This window comes from Elaeis guineensis, chromosome 1 (assembly GCF_000442705.2).
Source record: "Elaeis guineensis isolate ETL-2024a chromosome 1, EG11, whole genome shotgun sequence".
Lineage (NCBI taxonomy): Eukaryota > Viridiplantae > Streptophyta > Magnoliopsida > Arecales > Arecaceae > Elaeis > Elaeis guineensis.
In genome coordinates, this window is record NC_025993.2 from 3669295 (window position 1) to 3693870 (window position 24576).

General features: G+C 36.6%; 1 pseudogene; it reads left to right on the plus strand.

Moving 5' to 3' along the window:
• Positions 1-377: 377 nt before the first annotated feature.
• Positions 378-12310, plus strand: LOC105035771 (chloride channel protein CLC-c-like; annotated as a pseudogene).
• The last annotated feature ends 12266 nt before the right edge of the window (positions 12311-24576 follow it).

A 24576-nucleotide genomic window follows, 5' to 3' on the forward strand; every position in this document is an offset into this window, starting at 1 on the left:
CTGACCCAATTCATTCTTGAAGCTCGACCCGGTCCAACTCGAATCGAGAGGGTAAGGAGCGGGTATGGATATGGAATTTTGGCTAGTAAGGCAGTTATGGATATTGATCAATCCGATCCATATATGCCCGTTGTCACCCTTGTTTATTTATGGATAGGTTTCTTAATTCAAAATATTCAAAGATAAGTATGGTAAGTAATGATTCGGATATAATTGAGTTTCTTAATTCAAAATATTCAAAGATAAATATGATAAGTCACAATTTGAATATAATTGCATCGTTATAAATTATTTACCTCATATAAGCAACAGGACCGAAAAAAAAAAAAAAAAGTTCGTTTTGTGTACGGGTAGAAGAAAAGGGAAGTTAAAAGAGAATGGAGGGAGGAGAGGAGAAGGACATGGCGAGCAGCAAGGGAGGGGCGATGGCATTGCCGGCGAGAGAAGAAGGTGATGGGGGACATGGAGGAGCAGGAGGGGAGAAGGAGGACATGGAGATGGGGATGAGAGAGCCGTTTCTGAGAAGGCGCACCATGAACACCGCCTCCCAGCTCGCCGTCGTCGGCGCCACGTCAGCCCCATTGAGAGCTTGGACTACGAGTAAGCCATCGATGACGATCCCTTTCCCTCCTATGAATCATGTCTTTGTGTTTGTCGATGAATATGAAACATGAGAACCCACGGTCTTATGAATTATTATGCATTGCCGCATTACTCCAACGATCTTTAGCAGTTATTTTTTCGATATAATCTCAATGCTACAGACTCTTTAGTTTATGTCCAATGCTATTGAGCCTAGTAAATTATCGAAGTTATCTATAATGATGTGGGATGACAACATGACTATTGTGTTTATATCTGATTCTTTTGCATGATGATACTCCCATGCAATTGCAAGAGAAGCATCTAACCAATTCTGTATATGCTTTCTTCTTGTCCCGTTATTATGAATTTATTATTGTTATCGATAGCTAGTTACTCTGTTATTGATGGATTGTAGTGGCTGATGTTCCTTACTTTTGGTTCCTGATCATCAGGAACCTATAGAATCCTGTTTTAAGAACTTCCATCAATGGGAAGTTGTTTCCACCTCTGGATAGTGGAGTTGTATGTCAACGACTTCATACACTTTTTCTCTCTTGTAGGCATGATTTTGTCACATTATGTCCTTCAGTTCTAATGGTATAAAAAATCTGCCTTCTCACAACTGTAAACTTGCTAAGAAGTTGTGGTCTGAAAATCTTGGAAAAGTTGAACGGTAAGCTGTTATTAATGGATCTGTTGATGCTAATGAAGCATGAATTACATATCCTCCTTTCGTTCGATTGATGGGACTGCTAGCATAAACTTCTTTTTGTTTGTATTCCATAAATTAATTATGTGCACAATTTTTATAAATATTTCTATGCTTATTGTCTGTTCCATGGATAAACTGACCTGGTTTGTGCCAAGAATTTTTTATCCTTCATCACTAGGTTGAGAAGTAAGCTATGAAGGTTTCTGCCTTGTTTTCTAGTGCTGCATATTTGATCAGTTTAAACATAGAGTTTTATATAAGTGCCTCGTGCAAATGACCAGCGAAAGTGGTGAATACATCATTGCCAGATCAAGAAAACATTCAATATATGATTTAGTTGTTATAGAAGTCATAGACCACTCCTGTCTTCTTTCAGCATGTAGATATTTAGCTTTTACCAGAACAACTTTTTACATATTTACTTTTTTTTTTTTCAGGATTGTAGAGAATGATCTATATAAGCAGGACTGGAGGTCGAGGAAAAAAGTTCAGATATTTCAATATGTAGTCCTGAAGTGGACCTTTGCTCTTCTGATTGGCCTGGCTACTGGGCTGGTTGGCTTCTTCAGCAACCTTGCGGTTGAGAATATTGCTGGTTTCAAATTGTTGCTGACTAATTATCTTATGCTAAAGGAAAGGTAAGCTCTCTAATCTCCTGCTATTACTTATGGATATAATATGAGTTCCACCAAGTGTACCATAGGTTTCAAATTGTTTCCAACTAATAATGAGTTAAATTCCATTGCATAAATATTCATATCCTTTTACTGCATGGGGTGTAATTCTGTTATCCAGCATATATATTCAGATCCTTTTACTTCTTAAAGAGCTATCGCAGATTACAGTACAAGGAATTTAGAAGACAATAAGATATTCTTGCTTCATAGGTTCAAAAAAAAACTTGATCCAATATACTACAATGATGACAATTGCATTGTCTTTCATGTTTCACATTGGATATTAGCTTGACATTTTATTGCTAATTTAGAATCTTATGTGATTATTGCAGTTTTCTAGGATTAACACAAATATTAACATATTTATTTATAGATGACATGTTGTGGACAAGCCAATATCTTCTGAACTGCTGCTCAGTTTGGAAATTTTTGCTGAGATGATACAAGACAAAATAATAGACATGTTCAGTAGATTAGTGCTGATAGGTATATGATCTTGTTGGATGCAGTAATTCCCGTACACAGTAGTAGAATCACATCTAACTGCTCTCTTAATCATGTAAATGAAAAATCTAGAACGTATGATACATTTCACATGAGTCCTGTAGGGAACAGGGACCTACATTATCATAAAAAAATCCTAGAAACATGCTCATGTTCTGGCACACATCAGGCCGTAATTCTCCAAGTATAGAAGTATTCCTTTCTGTAACTATCATCCCTGCTATGAAGTAGAAGATCACATGGAGGATAACCCATGAACATGGAGCTGCTAAGTCCATGATATAAAGACATGTGGAAGATCTCAAGAACCTATTAGAATTCAGCCATTCTTTCTCTCTCTCTCTCTTGCTCAAATGATATTAGGAATGCTGTCATAAATCATGAGCATTAGGACATTAGTGTTTGTCAAAATCAAAATATGCAATCTTCAATGATACTAGGGGGCTATTAGGTTATTTGCTTGTCTGACATTTTAAATAAAGCATATAATCGAAAAGAGCTGATCTTGTGTACAGGTTTTATGAGAAAAAAAGGAATCCTCTTTTTAGATAAAATTCTATTTTTCAAGTTCTTCGACCTGTTAATTTTCCCTAAGCCAATGCAACCAAAACAGTGTTTCCAAAAAAAAAAAAAAAAACTCTGTTTTAGGTTTTGGATAAACTAGTTCAAATAAACAGAACAAGCCATCGGTGCTTAACTTTAATAAACCCATATATTTAAAATTTTATGCAGTTGACAAATTACCTGATACTAGAATTTTATATCTAATCACATCACTGTCATAACAATGATAGTTGACAAATGCCAATGATAGGTTTCTTGTTAGAAAACTTACATCTAGTCATAAACAAATTTATTCACCTGGTTATCTCTGTTTAGCATACTTTGTGTGATTCTATTGCGGGGTCAAAGTGACTAGAGTGAGTCTACATACAACATTCGTGCCCTTGAGTCAGAGGACCCCTCTAGTCTCCAAATTTTAAAGGCAATACATCACCTCCCACTTAACAGTGCAATTTATTAGTTGGATTCTTGGCATGACCACCTTGTAGAAACACAATCATATGCCAATACTACTGCCGCTGGTTAAAGTCTATTGGAATATCCACTAAGCATGATTGGGCACTGTGTACTGTGGAACCCAAATGAACGCAAATATTTGTTATCATTTGATTAGTTGAAAAAGTATGAGCATCTCAGGAATTTGAGAAGCTGATCTTTTGCTCATCTCAAACATTAGAAGTAAGAAGTCATAAACACTTTCTCAACTGTAAGGATTAATGTGTTGCATACACATAAACATATGAATGAATGTCATAAACTATCCACAAACTAATGTTCCATAATTTGATTAGTCTTTTCTTTTTTCTCTCTCTTTTGATAAAAAATAATAATGGGGCACAACCAATAACTTCAAAGACAATATTGGTGAATTACGCAGGTCAATTACTGTACATAACTTGGCAGTCAAACAACAGATTGTAATCATTTAACATTGTAAAGGCAAAAGACAAGTTATAATAATTGAAAGCTTCCAAATGCACGTAATCTTATCCATTGTAATGGAATTGAAATTTACTGCTTGATAAATAGCATTCACATCTGTACAATAAGTCCAATTAAATACTATGTGATCTCAATGCAGGCACCGTGAAGCATTTTTGGCATATGCTGGTTGTAATTTAATATTAGCTGCAGCAGCTGCAGCCTTATGTGCTTACATTGCTCCAGCGGCTGCTGGATCTGGCATACCTGAAGTGAAAGCTTATCTTAATGGTATCGATGCTCACTCTATATTGGCTCCCAGCACACTGTTTGTGAAGGTTATTCCAGTCCTTACCTTTTATTTGTCTTATGTTTCTCATGCCACCATCAATGCAGAAATATGATACAAATAAGGATACGAGTTAAATGCAATGCACATAAGCATCCAATATCTGTTTTTATCTTTATACAGTACATAAGAAAAGAAATTTATAACACAGAATTAGCATGCAAATCTTCCTGTCCGTCAGATCTCCTTAACACTAGTTAGTGATCATTCACAAAATAAGTTGTTTATGTGACCTCTCAGTACTTTTAGAGGTCCATTTCATCATTAGCACATATGGCCAGTTCACCAAAGAGGTCATGGTCATCATAATTGGGACCTGGCAGTGGTCAGATTTGAACTTCACTTGGTCACCTGCCCAACCTAATCGACAAAAAATATGTTGGGTTACCAATTGCTTCCTTACAATTTTCCTGCCTTCTCAGTTTAACCCATCTCCACCATGCTTAGTTGTCTTCCTTCTGTAAGGACCACACATGAAGCACTCCAGACCATCAATAACCTTTTTGTCTGTCCCAGAACCTCCATGTTGACAGAGGCCTCATAATAAATTCTACAATATGCTCAAAACAGTAGTTACATCTGCTCTTCCTATCATGGACTGAAAAATTGTCAGCATAAAGACATATTAAGGATTTAATACTCTTAACTGTTATTGCTACTTTCATCATATGGACATCTAGGTCAGTTTATATTTAATTTGCATGAAATTATAAGCACAATCTCGTTTATTTAGCAAGCTATTCAAACTTGTCCTTATACTTTGAGTATATTTATTATTTGCAACTTGGCCAAGGATCAGAAAGATTTTCAAACTTTGTAGTACCTCAAGTCATTTAGTTTCTCCATGTCATCACACACTAGGATTTTGGGTCTGGTAATAATCTAAAAAGCTTATTTTCTTTTAAGGATCCTCATGGCTGGCTGTTGTCTGCTGGCATTATCCTACCTTCAAAGGCTTTAATTTTGGAGTGTATTTGATGCACTGATCTACAGATATTTGGTTCCATTTGTGGAGTCTCTGCTGGATTTGTGTTGGGTAAGGAGGGGCCTATGGTGCACACAGGAGCATGTATTGCAAATTTTCTTGGTCAGGGTGGATCTCGCAAGTATCATCTGACATGGACATGGCTCAGATTCTTCAAAAATGATAGGGATCGACGAGACTTGATCACTTGTGGGGCTGCTGCAGGTGTGGCAACTGCCTTCCGAGCACCTGTCGGTGGGGTCCTATTTGCCCTTGAAGAGGCAGCCTCTTGGTATCATCCTAATGCTTTTATTTTTTATTTTTATTCTCATATTCTTCTTTCATATCTTTGCATTCAGTTGAACTCTGGTTCTTCAAGGGAAAAAAAAATCATATTTTTTTAGGAGTTTTTATCACCAAACAGAAAAAGATGGTTCAAGAAAATCCCAGCAAATACAGCTTTTCTGAAACAATCATAAGATACAGAAGGCGTCTATTATAAACTCAAAATAATGATCCTATGACATTGTTACTGTCACACCCCAAATCCGGGACATAACACGGCCATGCTACCGAGGGATGGAACCCACGATAACACGAAGCCAATTCATCATAATCATCTAAAAATCCGTCAAATAAAAAAGATTCAATTCTATTATTCATCAAATAATCGAACCAATATGGGTTCAGAGCATCTAAATCCAAAAGTAAGTACTAACCCGAATCTCAACATTCATGAATAACTACAAATCCATGATTATAAAATAAATTAAACTTCTGCTGTCATTTTTTTTTTTTTCAGCTTGCTATGCCGATCTTCAAGCTTGGATTCCTTTTGCCGATCCTAACCTTATTTCTCTGTTCAAACAAAAAGAAAACAAAAAAATATGAGCTACACTAACTCAGTAAGTAGAACTTGTACTTCCTTATCGGATCAAGCATAAGTTTTTCATGATAATGCAATATTTAAAATAACAGATAATATAAAATAAAGCATTTCATAGAGCATATAACAAAACAAGTTATAAATTCATCATGCATGTATAAATCATGTATATTTCACAATCATGAATCGTAAATCATTTTCATCTTGATTCAGGTCATATTTCAAAACATTGCTCACAGATATTCGTGCTAAGGTCACTATTATACCCGTGACAGGGCCATATTTCTTAATCGACAGAGTTCTTAATTCATGTGCCAACTTTATACCCGCTGGCTGAGCCATGTTTCGTGTGGATGCTAGCTCCGGATGTCGACCTTCCGAAGGGATTCATTCATAGCCATCTAAGAGCCTTTGAAATTATTATATCTTTTTCTTAAAGCATACATATACATAGATGGAAAAACAATGAAATTCATATTTCATAATCATGCTATTTTCATAAGACATATTCATAAAATCAATGCTCATAATAAAACATGCTCTTTCTTATCACATATGCCGATCCTTATTTTATGAAAAATTATGATTTCATCAATAGTAATTCTTTGCATAAAAACATGATCATTTAAAAATAAATAAGGAGCATAAGATTCACTTACCTCGTTCATCTTAGATCTTCAGACTTTGTTAGAAGAATCAGCTAATCCTATTTAAAATATCAAATCATTATCAATTTCTATTCTATAAATATAATAAGATTAAATCATAAAAAAATAGGACTGTTGACCGGATGTGTCGGACCATCCAGATACCAAAGTAATTCAGGATCTCTTATCTGAGAATCAGATTCAAGTGACTTGATCAAGAAATCGTGAAGCACAGATCGAATTAAAGTCAAGATCAATGAATAGGGTTCTTTAATAATAAATTTGAAAGATCTTTGATACGATCAGATGAGGTTGACATACAGCACGGATATCAAAGCAAGTTCAGATCATCTTGTTAGAGTTAATATAAGCTTCTAAAAGATGAAGGCATGACTTGATACAGGATTCATAGACTTTTTTTTTAGAGAGAGAAAGTCGGTCATGAGAGAGAAAGTAGAGAGAGAAAGTGGAGAGAGAATCTTCGTATCCTTTAAAAGTGACAATCATGATTGAGATCATCAGAGGTTATATCAGGATGACTTAACATGGATTAACCATGATCGATGTTATCAATTTCGAAGAAGGATCGGATCAGGATCTAATCTACTGCACGAATTTTGGAGCAGTCTCAGATCATCATATTTTCATCTCAAGTTTATCCTAGGGTCTGTGATGCAATCAGAGAGAGAATGATTCTAGAGAGACAAAATCCATAATGAGAGAGAAAGGTCTAGAGAGAGAAAATAGATAGAGAATCTAGAGAGAGAAAATATAGAGAGAAGGTAGAGAGAGAAAGTCCAATTCTAGAGAGAGAAAGACTTAATAGAGAGATGAGAAAAACTTTCTCTCACATATATTTTTTATTATTATATATATATTTTTTTTTTCTTTTTCTTTTTAGAGAGAGACAATAGAGAGAGAAGAGAGAGAAAGAGGGGAGAGAGGAAATTTTTCTCTTTTCTTATTATTTTTTTTTTATTTTATTTTTTTATTTTATATTTTCTTTTCTTTTCTTTTTCTTTTTCCTTTTTCTTTTCTTTTCCTTTTTCCTTTTTCTTTTCTTTTCTTTTCTTTTCTTCTTCTTCTTCCCGGGCTTTCATTGGGCCGAAACAGAGGAGGGACACGAGGCGGGGGAAAACTTGGTGGCTCGTGCTCCGGCGAGGTACTGCGGTATGGCTGGAGGTCCAGCAGTGGCAGCCGACGGCGGGGGTAAGAGATCGCCGACAGTGAGGCTCGGCCGGCAGGAGTTTTATAAAAAAAATCGGAAAACAGGAAACCCGATCCCTTTTCTTGAATTTCTCCGGTCATTGACCGATCACCGACGGCCATAACCCTCGGAGAAGGAAGGTGGGGAGGTGGGGGTCATGCTACAGGGGTGTGGCACCCGGGCGGTGGTGCCGGTGGCCCGAAAAGAGGAGGAAATGGCTCGACCGAACAGGGTAGAACAGGGTCTCGCCTTTTCATCAATTTTTCCAACGATCCCGACGGCCGACGAGGGTGCACGAAGCCATGGGAAGGAGGGGAAGGAGGAGAGGAAGGAGGGCCGGGGCTTACCTTCGACTTCGGTGAGGTTTCCGGCGAGAAATTGAGGTGAACACAAAAACAGGGTCGAGAGCTTCAACGGAGAATTCCAGAAGAAGAAAGAGGGAGATCTCACGGCTGGTCGAGGCTGGCTTTTGAGGGGGAGAAGGGGATTTATAGGGCTCTTTTCAGGGGTTTTCGATGGCCCCGGGGAGTTCTTCTCCTGATCGGTCTTAGGGAAGAAGAAGACTCCCGTTGGGAGTCTTCATCCTCTTTTTTTTTTTTTTTTTTTGATGGGCTTTGTGGGCTTTTTGGCCCAACAGGCCGGATTATCACAGTTACATAGTTACATACATGCAGCGCTTATAAGTACGTCCAATGCAATGGATGGATAGATGACAGAGAATGATTCATTTCATCTGTTTTTAAGGAGAAAATGATACATTTCATATTGAACTAGCTTCTAGCTATAATGCACCTGCCAACGCATGTGAATCCTGAAGAATTCAGATTCGAGGAAATTTAACTGGAGTCTGAATTCTAATAAGATGTGAAAATAATGAATTAGTATTTTAATGCATTTTTTAGAAGTTAATGCTTTAAATCTCTAGATATACTGAGATATCACTTTTACCAGTTTTTCATTTCTTTTTTTTGCTAAATTAAATTTTCTGGTTTAAAAGTTAGCATGAGTTGGTTTGTTCCTTCATTCTATATCTACTCATTTTTTTCATTCTCAAAGTCCAGCAACATTATAATTCCTTCTTTTATGAAGTCTAGCATGTTTTAAACCTTTCGAGAGGAAAATTTAACTAGCTTTACATTTGAAATGTTTTATATCTTTAACAGAGTATCCTGATAAAGGTAATTTTTGAAATTGGAAAATTTGGAAATCAAGCCACTTTTATACAGTTTTATCTTTAAATATACATATATATCATTGCCAACTACAGTGCAAAATTTTCTACAAATCTACTTCATAAGATCTAAGCTATAAATTGGTATTTCATAGACCCTGTACTGTTTATCCACGTTGGAGAGAGTATCTAAGCCTAGTTAGCAGAGTGTATTATAAATTTTAACTGTTTTTCTTTGATCATTTAGGTGGCGAAGTGCTCTTCTTTGGAGAACATTTTTCACAACAGCCGTGGTTGCTGTCACACTGAGAGCTTTCGGGGAGTACTGCCGGAGTGGAAAATGCGGGCTCTTTGGAGGAGGAGGATTGATAATGTTTGATCTGAGTTCAACTGCTACCTCCTATAGCACACCAGATCTTATTGCAGTTGTATTTGTTGGAGCCATTGGGGGTATATTTGGAAGTCTATACAACTTTCTCGTGGACAAGGTCCTTTGCACATATAGCATTATAAATGAGTATGTCTCAATACTGCTTAGCTGGTTGTTGTCATTCTTGGATTGTGTTATATACTCTAGACATTAGCTTAAATCTTCTCTCATTGCCAAAGATTTTAGTTGCACTCCATTCTTGTTCTCCATGCTGTTTCTGACAGGGTCTAATTATTTTCAGGAAAGGTGCACCTTTCAAGATCCTTCTGACAGTCACCATCTCTCTCTTGACATCATGCTGCTCCTATGGACTCCCTTGGCTAGCCAAATGCACCCCATGTCCTCTTGGTCTCCATGAGCACTGTCCACCGTTGGCCGCTCAGGCAACTTCAAGAACTTTCAATGCCCCAAGGTCATTACAATGACCTTGCTTCTCTCTTCCTGAATACCAGTGGTGATGCCATTCGCATTCTCTTCAGCAGTGGCACTGACAATGAGTTCTATATTTCGTCTCTCTTCGTTTTTTTCACTGCCATATATTTCCTTGGCATTGTAACCTATGGCATTGCTGTACCTTCTGGTCTCTTCATCCCTGTCATACTTGCTGGTGCCTCCTATGGTCGCCTGGTAGGTTCTCTTCTTGGCACCATATGTGGCCTAGATAAGGGCCTCTTTGCCCTTCTTGGTGCTGCTTCTTTTCTTGGAGGGACTATGAGGATGACTGTCTCAGTTTGTGTTATACTCCTTGAGCTCACCAATGACCTTCCAATGCTCCCGTTGGTGATGCTAGTTCTCCTCATCTCCAAAACTGTAGCAGATGGTTTCAACAGAGGGGTCTATGATCAGATTATCATAATGAAGGGCTTGCCTTACATGGAGGCCCATGCTGAACCTTACATGACAAACTTGGTTGCTGGGAATGTAGTCTCAGGCCCACTCATTACCTTTTCCAGCGTCGAACGGGTGGCAAATATAATGCATGCACTGAAGGTAACTGGACATAATGGATTTCCAGTGGTTGATGAGCCACCCTTTTCAGATGCACCAGAGTTGTGTGGCCTTGTTTTGAGGTCTCATTTGCTTGTGCTGCTGAAAGGCAAGACATTTACTAAGGACAGGGTTTTAACTGGTCCGGCGGAGGTTTATCAAAGGTTCGGTGCCTTCGACTTTGCCAAAGCTGGGTCTGGGAAGGAGTTGAAGTTTGAGGACTTGGCCATTGATGAAGAGGAGATGGAAATGTATGTAGATCTCCACCCAGTTATGAATAGGTCCCCATACACAGTTATTGAAACAATGTCTCTAGCCAAGGCTGCAGTGCTCTTCAGAGAGCTTGGACTAAGACACCTATGTGTTGTGCCAAAAACACCAGGGGTAAGAATTCTTTCCTCCTTATTTCTAATTCTGGACTTTGTTGCGCTTACATTATGCCAATACCTGATATCAGCCTAAGTGATCATATATTTGAATGTGCAAGAGCAATTTTCTTGATCTATGTTCTGCTTATATTCTCAAGTGAGATAGTAAATAAATATTTTGTGATAAAGTTTTTGTAATTTCTGACCTCTTAAATTCTGAAGTCAAAATTTTTCAGCATTTTCTTGATTATGTTAATTTATATTGTGGATGGTGATGATTGCATTCTAACTTGATCAGTTCAGATTTTGGACTTTGTCCAATCTTTATAAATAAATAAATTAAAAAAAAATTGATCAGTTTAGATATGTAGAAACGTTGACCAACACAAACAAACAATCTTTACAATAAAATATACCATGCGAGTGTCCCTGTCTTCTTACACTGTTTGACTGTGACCAAGGTTGTTCATGGGCTCTAGTTCATAAACCAATCGATATGGCAATGGGTCGGGTTTGGTTGGTTTCGCATCAAGTCAAGTTAGGACACCAACATACAAAACCTTAGCCTATACCCAACCTCACCCAACATCTGGTGAATACTTCTTGATGCATACCCACTCATGGATAATTTTTGGTCACCTATTTGACCCTAGCCTGATCTATTTTGAAATTTGATACCTAATAACTCTACACTAACCTACCAAATCCAATATTTATAATTCTTACCGGTTAATTTCCAAATTTAAACAACTAGTGTTGAGAAAAAGACTAATTATAGAAAAGATCTTATCCAAGATCATGACTCAACCGAACTTAAAATATTTTGACCAAATAGAGCTCTAATCCGATGACCGAAGTCAGGTCAAAGTTTTGACCCATGCAGGAATAGTTCAGGTCAGAAAATCTAACCCATATTTTAACTAAAAAAATCTTGACCCAAACCTGAGCCAGATGCGAAAAGATGTAAAACAAAATGTTAATGGTGAAAAATAAATTGAGCTTGTACACCATTGAACTCTTAATACCATGCTAATCTGCCCTGTGGGAACAATTGGCTTTTTGGGTTTGGATTAAGCCGAATTGATATATACCTAGCTTAAATGCTACTCATTCTCCTTCAAGTTGTTTAGGTTATAATAGATATAGGAATTGTAGTGCTATCTTATTTTTGAAGTTTTCTTGCCCAAACATGCCTTGTTAAATGAAGTGTCAATGCTCTTCTGAAACCTGAAATCTGTTTTCTTGCAGAGGCCTCCCATTATTGGGATTTTGACACGACATGACTTCATGCCAGAGCACATTCTAGGACTGTTTCCTCAACTCAAGCATCAAAATTAACCATACAGCATTGGTGTGACATTCTTTTCCTTGATCTAATTGCTATTGCTGCTACACTTAAAATTTGAGTTTTAGCATTGTTACCATCCTTAATTACCATTTTTTTTTCTGGAAGGTTGGTGAAGATCTAAGCTTGGAGCTGCAGATTTATTATTAGAGAAATCAACATCAAATCTCAAATGTATTCCAAGCTACATTTCTCTTTGTAACATGTTTTGCAATATATTGTTGATGTGAATTTGACATTCTGCTGCTCCAGAGCTCGAACCTGTACAGTTGATGTGAATTTGACATTCTGACAGTAGTTACATATTGGGAGAACATGATATTCTCTCGGAGAAATTGTTTTAATAGGGTTGTATATATAATTGAAGAAGGGAACTACATATTCAAAGATTCTAAATATTTTCCCATGTTAGCCTTGAGGATACATGATTGGGTTTTGACCTACAGGTAGAACAAGAAAACAGGTCATCTATTTAGCTCAAGAACTTTGTTACTTTTCTAGCCAGTCATGGCCATATCAAAAGGACCAACAAGCCTTGTCCAGTTTCTCCAAGTCTCTTCTCACAGCTTCCATAGAGTTTTCACAGCTCTCTTTGGAAATTGTTTCACAAACCAAACCATTTAAACTAGTATTTTGATTGTTAAGCTTTTTAAGCAGTTTAGTTATCAGGATGCTAAGATGTTGACAAGTAATATTATTACTGTCATGGTGGCAGAAAAATATTAGGATGGACTCTTGATATGCTTTTTTTTTTTTTTTTTTTTTTTTGGTAAGATATGCTTTTTGTTTAACAAATTTTCATGGTGCTAGCAATTGGAGGGCATTGGTGAATAGTGGACTTTTGTTAAACTATCTACTTTGAAGACTTTCAGATGGAATTGTATATAGTGCTTTATGTTTTTGTTTACTTTGGTGCCTTTTACCTGATTTTTTGGTCCCTAACTTGGATGATATTTGGATTTTAACAAATCTTTACATATCAAAACGAAGGAGAAGGGGGTGATTCCATCTTATAAGATGCATCAGTTAATATTATTATTTTCTTGGAAATAATAAAGTTTTCTTTTAACACAGTCAGCATTACTCTAGCACAAATTAATTAGCTGCATGGGAACTGAAACTTGGGTTTCCCTGTGATTTTAGCGTTTGTTTTATAATTGAAGATATATTTGAATCAAGACTTGCAAGCAAAAAAAAAACAAGAAAATTTCTTGTCAATATACTGGTTAACAGTTCTATGGCTAATAAATCTCCAGCCCGGTGATTCTCTAATACTGTACAAAAATCTTACAGGCTATTTTTATTTTTTTTTTCTACTGTTGACTCATTGCTCAAATCCATTGAAGAATATCTAAGCAGTTGGTACATAGAATAGAATGATAGATAAAGGATCTCAACAAGGCGCAACTTCGCCAGCTAGAATCAGCACTTTGTTGGAATGACAAAAAAAAAGTGAAGGAATTTTATCAATGACCATGCTTGAGAAAGTATTTTGTTTTCATTGGCCTCAGCAAAAAGGAAAAAAGTTTCATAAGAGAAAGATGGCAAGCTTACTGCTTCATTTCGATAAGATAATCAAATCAGGTGTAACAAAATTAGAATTAAGCATTAAAAAAAAAAAAGTCTGCCTAAACTTTTGGATATCTTTTTCCTTTTTCTTCTTTTAAGCTATCAAAGAGCCCCCTCCACAGAGTTTGTTGAGGCTTTGAGAATCCAGCATCAAGCACCTTCCAGATTCTCCACCAGATAGCTGCATGATATTTCTTGTTGTTTCTGCTTATTGCCTAAACTCCTCAAAAGGGCAAAATTTTGCCTGGGCAACAAAATTGACAAAGTGTTTTTTTCTTTCTTTTTTTTTTTTTTTTTTTTTTTTTTAAGGACAACAAATTACAAGGTAGAACTAGCAAAAATGACTCGACGACTGCCAACCTTCTCAGCTAAGAAAGCAATGTTTTTTACCGCCCTAATTTGCCAGAATCAACATATTCTTTTATATTACTTCCCATGCCACATGTATCTCAAGAATTGAAAACAAAAATTGGCGTCAAAGTCATGCATTTCCAGGTATTTAGATCCGGAACGGTGGCAGGCACTGCCATCCATCAATTAGAATTTACTTGATGACAATCAGGAGGTAAGAGTCATATAGAAAATGACTCAAATCCAAGAAAACTAAAAGCATATTTGATTCATGATCGAAATTAGAATCAGAATCGAAATGAAAATCAGAATGGCCGTATCACTTAAAGCATTTGGTTAGAGGTTAGAATTGAAATCGAAATAAAAATGATATTTGAATAATAGAAGAAAATAAGGATTAGATTTTGAGAGATTAAGATATTTCTATTTTTTTTTGGGAATCAGAATGATAATAAATTTTTTCTAACCAAATGATTGAAATGAAAGCCACACATTCTTATTCCTATTTCAGCTCCTTTCAGAGTCCAACTTTTTCCAACCAAACATGCCTTATAGGAGCAAGGCAGAGAGAAATTCAGTGACTAGAACTCCCCCATGGAAGAAGAAAGAATCTATTCCTGAGAGCCAAATACAGTGAAAAAGATACTCCATTCCATTGAAGCCTCACCTTCACCCAAGCCCTTCATCTCTCCTCTCAAACACCCATATCTCTCCTCCCGTTTTGCTGCTTTCCTCCAAAAGTACAACTTCATCATTTAGTAAATTGCAGCTTTGTCTAGAAACCTGATCTCCAGCCCTGGCACATGATGTAATGAAGGGGTGCACCATGCAAGAGTGATACCAACTAATTGACTATTTTAGAGAGAGTAAGCTTAAGTGAGAAAGTCTCTTGACTAAAAAGATGAGGGTTAGGGTTTCTTTTACTGTGGCTTTCTGAGGGTCATCGGAGCCTTTTGACCCACAATGGAGCTTGATCCTAAGGGGTCCAACTGAACAAGTCTCTCATGACTAATCTTCATGAGGATTCGAAAAGGAAGGCAGAGTTGTCTTCATCGTCTTGATATTTTACTACTTCTACTGGTCCACCATCGACTGATTCTACTTATTCTTGGGCTCAGGTGGTGCAGAGCATCAGAAGATTTTGATAGGATACTCCCAAGGCTTCCTTAGAAGAGCTTGTATCTCTTCAAGAAAGATTCAAAGAGGTGGTCACTTTACTAATGAAGAATTGGATCCTATCTATTCTAAATGGAAAACTACTCCAATCAATAAGCCCTTTGATTGTAGTTTATCTCTTGACTTCATTTAGAAAGATCTGTGAGCCAGGTGGGGCTTGGGGGAGCACCTCCAAGTCGTGCCACTCTTAGATGAAGTTTACTTATTTAAGTTTCCTTCAGAGGAAGTTTGTGATCAAATTTTTGCTCGTGGTCCCTTTCCTTTGGCCAATTAACTTATAGCTCTCCAAGAATGATGATCTAATTTTAGACCAGGTAGAAATACTATTAATCAAGTAGCCATTTGGTTGTGGATGCCTGACTTGCCCATAAAATTTTGAGAGAAGGATAAAATCCTCTACATTATCTGAATGACAGGTGGATGGTTGTTTCTTAATGATGAGACCTCTTCAGCTTCTCAAGCTAGATTTGCTAGGGTTTGTATCCAATTAGATTTAGATTGTAGCATCTATCTTGGACTTATATTATGTTAAAGAGAATTCTATTTGCTAAGAGTTTGTTTATAAAGAGTTACCGAATCTCTGCTAGCCATGTAACCATTTCAGACATCTCTATGCTTCCTGTAAAAATCATGAACTGGATAGCTCCTTGCCCAAGCCTATTTTGGGAACTTGGATCGATACAACTTGACTCCCAATGACAGAGCCTTCCACTGCTACTACCAGATCATCGTCTATTGGTGTTGCTCTTTTTGTGTTTCAAGCTTCGACTAGATCTTCTTCCAATAAAGCCCAAAGTACTCCACAAACTTAGCCATCCTCATCTACCACTTAGGTCTTTAAGGAAGTTCATGTATTGGAGGGGTCACGGTTTGTTCCTTTAGCTCATTGCGTAGTTGAAATAGAACTTAAAACTATGGAGGAAATCGACTCATCCAAATTCTCTGCTATTCCATCCTTGGTGTCCAAATCCAAAATGAAGAGGAAGAGATCTCCTCCAAAGACTCTAAAAAATTCAACAGATCAAATGATTTGATTCACCCACTTAAACTAAAGTAAAGACTGCAAAGGAGGGTGCTGCTACTGAAGAACCTGCTTTATCACCCAAACTGCTGCTTCTTTTATACATGTTTCTATGCAGTCTGTGCCATCCATGGAGCAAGGATAGTGTAATGTCGATCCTGATCTTACCCATTCTTTAACTGCTTCTTCTTTATTTTCTTCTAAGGCCAATAACCCAAACTCTCGTACCATTTTCTTTGGTCAGTTACAAGTTGAGTTGGGCCTAGAACACACCTTGATTGAGCAGTATGTCATTACAATTGCTTCTCTGAAGCTTTTAGTGCCCAGACTCAATCTCAAATAAGCTCTATAGGGGCGTCTGTTTCCATATCTTAGTATGAAAATATTATTATGAAATTGTCGGAATGCTGCTAAGCACCCCTTTTGTTTATTATATAAAAAATCTAATACATATGCATTGTCTAGATATTTGTTGTATCCTAGAAATATATTTGTCTAATGCATCTCTACTAAAAATTCAATACATACTAGGTTCTTCTTGGCAGCTATTTATCATGCTAGTTATTATTCTGAGGATATTCTGATCTTTTGGCACAAGAGTTTGGGATGTCTAAGCTTTTTTATTTCTAATCATCAACTGTTTGTGGTGTTATTACACCTGCTTCATATTTTTATTAACTATTTGGTACAATTTATACTAGCCAGTATGAATGGTATTTAGTGTAGGCCAGTTTGGCATTCAGTTTTGGTTGTTTTATCATTAGCTTTACCTACTTTGCTTGTGGAGGATTTTAATTGCAATCCAAGTGCTAATGAAAAGAAATGAGGCAGATTTTTTTGTTTAAAACAAGATATAGGGAGTTTTGATCTTTTCTTCAACATATAAGTTTGATTGATTTGGGTTTTCAAAGACCTATGTTTACCTGGTGTAATAATCAACTAGGATCTAATAGAGTATAAGAATGCCTTGATAGGGCTTTGGCTAATGTTCAATAGGTTGATTCATTTTCTGAGCTCATGGCCGGTCATTTTGCTTCTAATCATTGTCCTTCATTGATTCTGTTTCTAATACTTATAATTATAGGCCTAAACCTTTTTGGTTTGAGAAATTTTGACTCTCCGAGCACATATTTATGATGTTATTCGGCAAGCTTAGCACTACACAAGGAACCATTCTTCTGGTGTGCGACTTTCTATTGTTCTACATAACACCAAATTAGGCCTTAGTTGATGAAATCATTGTCACTTAGGTAACTTTTTTCAAGTTGGTGAAGTCCTTAATAATAAGTTGGAGTATCTTCAGTTGAAGGAAGTCTCTTATAGTGGTTTGCCTCATTAAGATCATAAGGATTTACTGCACACCCTTAGGCTTTATAATCTTGACTTGAATCAATAAGAAATCTTCTGGCAACAAAAGTCTAGAATTTCGTGGCTTAAGGAAGAAAATAGTAGTACTAAATTTTTTCGCTACTCTACTATACAGAAGAGAAGAGCTACTAAAATTACTAAATTTTAGTCATTAGATGGATCTAAAGTTGACGACGATGTTATGATTCATCAATTTGTATTCACTTATTTTAAGCTTAAATGAACTTAGCAGATTGAGCCACTTTTTGATTGGTTATGTTTGGTATTACCCATTTTATCTTCTACTCAACATGAGCAACTAGTATGCGCAGTCACTAACAATGAAATTAAGGAAGTTGTCAAACAAATAAATTATGATCGCTTTCTGGACCTAATAGATTTCCTCCTCTCTCTTTTTTTAAGGTTTTTGGCCTCTAATTAAATCTGATGTTGTTCTTATTGTGAAGGATACTTCACAATATATATCTATGCCATGGTCTTGGAAACAAACTTTTATTACTTGAATCTCAAAAAAGAATAATCTTATTTTAATTTTTGATCCATTAATTTGTGTAATACAACTTAATCATTGCAAATTTTTTTACAAACAAACTACTTATCATGTCTTCCTTAATCCATCCTGTGCAAGGTGCCTTTTTTCCTACATATAAAATTACAGAATATGTTTTGATTACCCAAAAGATTATGCATTCCTTGATGCATGCACCTGTAACTCAAAGTTTAATGGCACTCAAGATTGATATGAAAAAAACTTTTGATCAAGTTAATTGAGTATCCCTCTTTTGTGCTTTACACCATTTTGGCTTTCAACTTGGATTCATAAAGTGGGTACAACTCCGTGTCAACTTTATTAATAAATGATAAGCTATCTTCTTGGTATCAAACTACTATGGGCTTAACACAAGGGTGTCCATTATCTCTTTATCTATTTATTTGTATTCTTATATATTATCTAATATACTCTAGCTACCAGTAAAAAGTTAGGCCCTTAGAGCATATAAATCGGCTAGAAATGATCCAACTCTGCTCATATTTTTTCTAATTTATATTGTGCTTTGTCTGAATAGATTGTTAATGCAAATAAGTCACACATTATTTTTAGTCCATCCACTAATGTTGTCACAATACAATAAATCCACCACCTAATGCATATGTCTTTAAAATATGATACTTGGTTATACCTGAGTGTTCCCCTTTTAGGGATTAGATTGAAATAATGTGATTTTACCTATTTAATAGATTAGATAGAAGATAAAATTGAGAGCTGGCAATGGAAGACTCTTTCATTTGCATGAAGAGCAATCTTAATGCAATCGATCTTAACTTCTATCCCCATGTATACAATGATTTTCCTTCATTTCCCTTCCTCCATTCTACATATATTAGAGAAGTACTTTTGTGCCTTCTTATAGGGACACTCTATTGATTGGCATGGTCTACACGTTCTTGCTCAGAGTATTGTTTGTGCCTCCAAATCAAAAGGTCGTTTTGGTATTTATTCTTTATGATTAAAGTAGAAGTATATGCTGGAGAAACTTGTTGCTCAACTTATCTTGCAACCCCACTTTCTTTGGGTTTAATTGGTCAGATCTAAGTATCATTTTCAGGGATCTTGAGGTATGTACTCTCCTCTTCAATAATGTTCCTCCATTTGGCCAGGGATTTCTTCTTCTGCTTGCTCTATTGCATATCAATTTCAGTGGGTTTTATCTGCTGATACTCAGGTTCAGTTTGTATTTGACCCATAGATTTCTATCCCATTAGTTGCATCGCTTACTTGTCTTAATATTCAGGTCGATATCAGGAGGTTCAGCTTGTTAAGTTTATTACACCTGATCACTCATGAGATATGGCAATCCTGGCCACTATGTTTCTAGCTAACATGGTCTCCTTGATACTAGATATTCTTATAGCTGCTGGATCTAGACTTGATTAGTTATGTTGGAGTGCTATAGGGGCTACTCAGTCTCTTTGCATAATGTTTCAGCTACCATATCCTCTTCTACCTCATCAGTTGTGCCTACATTTTATACTATTTGGAGACTTTCGATTTGTATGAATGTCAAGACTTTTTGTTGGAAACCGATTTGGTTGAAGCTCCCGACCAAAGAATATCTATTTCATACTCATACTCTACCACATCTAATTACTTGTTTTGATTTATATCATGACAGGAAGGAGGATTTACAGTATATTTTTCTCAGTTGCAAGCTTTCACTCCTTTGTTGGACACATGTAGTCCAAGTAATGCAATGTAGCCCTCAACTCCAATCTTTGCTGGTATTAATCTCAAAGTTGATTGTTGTTTTGGCAGAGAGATGAGTTGGGGCTATAATGGCTCACACCTTGTGGTTATTTTGGCTATAATGGCAAGAATGGGATTGTTGGTAAATTCTATAACTCAAATTCTTCAATATGGAGAATTAAAAGGCCTAGAGCTAGCAATCAAGATGCTTTGTAGGAATTTGACAACTTACATCGGATACTTGCTCAAGTTTCACCTCTTCAATGTAGAGATGAAGTGGCATGGAAGTTGGAATCAAAAGGATCCTTCACTACTACTTTATATAACTTCATTAATACTAGAGGGATCAAATATAAGTTTGCTAACTCTCTTTGGGACCTTTGTGTGCCTCTCAAATTAAGTTAAATGTTTTCTTTGGCTTTACTGGAAGAAAAAAATTAAATACCCAAGAACTTCTTCGGAAGAAGACTGGAAAAAATCTAGGTGGTTGTGTGCTTTGTGGCCATGGAGAAGAGTCAGTTGATCATTTATTCTCAACTTGTTTTTTCTTCTCATCCATCTAGAAAGCTGTTTGTTCCTTACTTGGGATACTACACCGACAGTCTTCCTTTGAGGATCAATGTCTTTCATGGAGAAGAAGGACCTTCTCAAAATATTTACAACCAATTATTTTGATGCTATACTCTGCCTTCATTTGGGTCACTGGAATGAAAGGAATCAAAGAATTTTTCTCAACAAAAGTTCATCGATCCACTCCACTGCTATGAAAGGACTCACCTTGTTCAACGAATGGTCTATCCTATATAATCATAAGCTACTACCTCCTTTTGGAAAGATTTGGGACAAGGTTCGACATCTTCCAAGGATGCTTGCTGATGACTGATATGGTGAACAATGCAAACAAATGAGATATTTATGTCCCAGTACCCATCAACGACTGTTGAAACATGAAGGGGCAAATGGATATGACATTACCACTTATGCAGATGGGTTCTCTAACCCACCTTAATCAGCATTTTTTTTTTTTTGATAGAAGAGAAGGTATTACTACCCATTATTATTAATAATTAGAGTAGTTGGTTGACCAAGGTCAACCAGAAAAGGACATAGTTTTAGGCTGGCGGTTTTACAGGTTTTGCAGATTTTTAGATTTTCTAGTGTCGTTTACAGATTTTCAGATGAAAAATTCAGAATAGCCTTACAGGTTTACGTGACTTCAGTAAACTAAAAACAGTTTGCAGCTATCCAAAAAGCGAACCAAATGGGATGAGAACAACATCTTTAGTTTCTCTATTCAATAGTTTCGATCCCAAGGCAGCTAGTAAAGCTGTTGAATCATTTTTTGAATACTGGATTTGTGCTTATCCTCAGTGATTGCAGACCAGCTAGTGAGCATTTGAATAATTCTTAGAATCAGGGTCTTTGCTGTTAGAGCTTCAAACTTGAACAGCCTTCTATTCTTTTCCTTGCAGATCAACTAACAGATGGTTGAGACGATGGTGTCCCAAGATTGTCTATGAATTATTGTTGGAAGACGATCATGCCAGCTTTTCCAAATATCTTCAGCCGAAGATGAGGTATACAAAATACCTAGCTTTTGAGTGATTCTCTACCAAATGGATTCAGCATAGATGCAGATGGTGAAAAGATGGCTTATGGATTCTGGATGTAAACAACACATTGGACAAACATGAGATGTCCGAACATTCCTTCTTTGAAGAGTTTCTGTAGTAAGGATTTTGTTGTTTTGCAGCAACCAAGTAAAAATTTTAATTTTTTCAGAATAGGTGGGTACTAGATTTTCTTTGCAAAGATAGACCTGATACTGCCGTCACTGAAGAATTGATAATATTTTCTAACAGAGAATTTTCTGCTTGCACTCCATTTTCAATTGGCATTATATGATGTCTCCAAGAGAGTTATACTGACAACATTTCTATTGAAACTTTAAAAGATTTCCTCCATGTTCAAAGATATATCTTCCCTGAAAGTCATCTCAATATTCTGAATTCTTTTGAATTCATGAACAGATAGAAGTTGAATGGAGAAAAGATGAAAAAGAATTGAAAAATTGGATTTCAGTGGCATAATTCCAAGCCATTGGTCATCCAAAATGAGATATTGGTTCCATTGCCCAGATTAAAATAAATGCTTTGATGGAAGATCATGCCTGTTTTCACCACATTTTTTCAGGCTATAGAGACCTATTTCGGAGCCCTTCCTTTTGTTCTGTTTAGCAGTCTGTTATGATAGTGCGGCTGTGAATGAGGATCTTCTATGTCGCATTGTGTTTTTGGTAAAATCTCCATCATCATTTTTGTAACAGACACAAGTTCAAGAGCTTGAGATTTAAGACCCCCAAGCCCCCAAAGAGTTTTGGTCTGCACACCTATCTCCAATTGACTACAGTGTATACCTTCGCAGTGGTCATCTCCCCTCCACAGAAAGCTCCTGCTTTTTCTATCAATGACTTCTTGAAGGATTAGTAAGGAAGACATCTAATATATTGGTATCCTACTGAGAACGTGATTAATAAGAGTTAGAGGACCCCCTAGAGATAAAACTTTACCTTTCCAAGCAGCAAGCCTTCTCTTAATCTTTTCTTCAAAAAATTTTCAGTCGCTTACAGCTGATTTACGGTGGATAAGTGGAAGTCCCAGGTAAGTAGTGGGCAATGTTGATAGCTTACAACCAATAATTTACATAATAATATCACTTTCTCCTTCTGAAGTTTCCAGGGTGAAGAGATTATTTTTTTTGAAATTGATGTTTAACCCTGATACAAGCTCAAAGGAGTAGAGAATAAATTTCAGAGTGGAGGCATGTTGTCGACTTGCATTGCACAAGAGGAGAGTGTCATCTGCATATTGAATGCACATAATTTTTTTTTGATAATTTCATTTGTTCCGATCCCTGAGATGAGGTTGTTTGAGGATTTCGTGAAGTAGACTGATAGGTCTATAGTCACTTATTTGCATTTAGATTTTTTTGAGACCAAGGTAGCGTAAGAGTAGTTCAATCTGTGCAGATCTGTTTTATTACTGTATACATCTGAAAAAAAAAAAAAAAATCTGATCAGGTCTACCTTGATTGTATCCCAAAAGTGCTGGTAAAATGATATTGGAAATCCCTCTGGTCCTGGTGATTTATACTTGGCCATACTGAAAAGGGCGTTTTTAATTTCTGTTTCAGAGAACGGAGCTTCGAGGTCACCTAGGTTCTCAAGAGGTTCCGGGTATAATACTTCCCAGTTCATGTGATAATCCGGCCCAATTGGGCCCAAAACCAGCCCACAAAGCCCACCAGAAAAAAAAAAAAAAAAATCAGAAACAGGGAGGAAGACTCCCGATCGGAGTCTTCCTCTTCCTCATTTCCGATCAAAAATCGGAGTCCTAGGGCCATTAAAAGACCCTAGGACGAGCTCTATAAATGTCACGACCCGAACCCAACACCCGGGTCGGATACGTGATGGCCGCACACTCCTTAGAGCAAGCCCTAAAGAATATGCAAGGCCAAATTAAATCATTACAATCTCATCAACCATAATATTTAATTTCAATAATAATTCATAAAATCTTGCATAATTACAATTTAAATTTTTTTCAATTTTCTGATCAGATACTATGACACTCTATTTATCCTTCTGCTCACCCGTAAATCCAAGCCATAGCCAATCTAAGTCATCCTGTAACTCTGAGAAGAAAAAGAAAGATGAAGGGGTGTGAGCTTTACAGTCCAGTAAGAATTCCTATATCACACTGATATAGTAATATAGTCTGAAAATAAGGATAAGCAATAAAATATAAAATCTCATGTTCAATGTCCAGAATAATGCAAACATTCATAAATTTTCTGTCTTGTCAAAATAGATGCATCATCATATGTTAACAGGTAAAACACTTTTGTTCAACAATTATTTCATGTCTTATCTTTCATTTCTTCTTTCACAATCACATGATTTTTAACAGTTTCCTTCTGGCTCTGGACTATCCAAGTCTATACCTCAGTCATCATCCGGATCGAATCCATTTAAAAAGTCTTTCAAGACTGTCCCAGGATGAGCTCCTGGCCGGCTGTCCCACGTACCAAAGCCCGTGAGAGGCTGTCCCAGGCATAAGCTCCTGGCGGGCTGTCCCAGGCATGAGCTCCTGGCCGGCTGATCCACCCGTAAGCCAGTGGGGGCTGTCCCAGGCATAAGCTCCTGGCGGGCTGTCCCAGGCATAAGCTCCTGGCCGGCTGTTCCACATGACAAGGCTAGTCCATACCATATATCTCTTTCTTTTCATTTAATCATTATGTATTGATTTCATCAAATCAATTTCGACTTGCATTATGATCAACTCAGATATGTCATATCCATATAATCATGCTATAAATCTCTGATACAGATATATTGACATAACATACTCATGCTCAAAATCAAATAACAGTATCTCAGATATAATAAATTCATCGATCTCAAATCCGATAATGCAAAACCAATAATGCAAGACCAACAGTAAAATAGCATATATATAATAGTGATCATG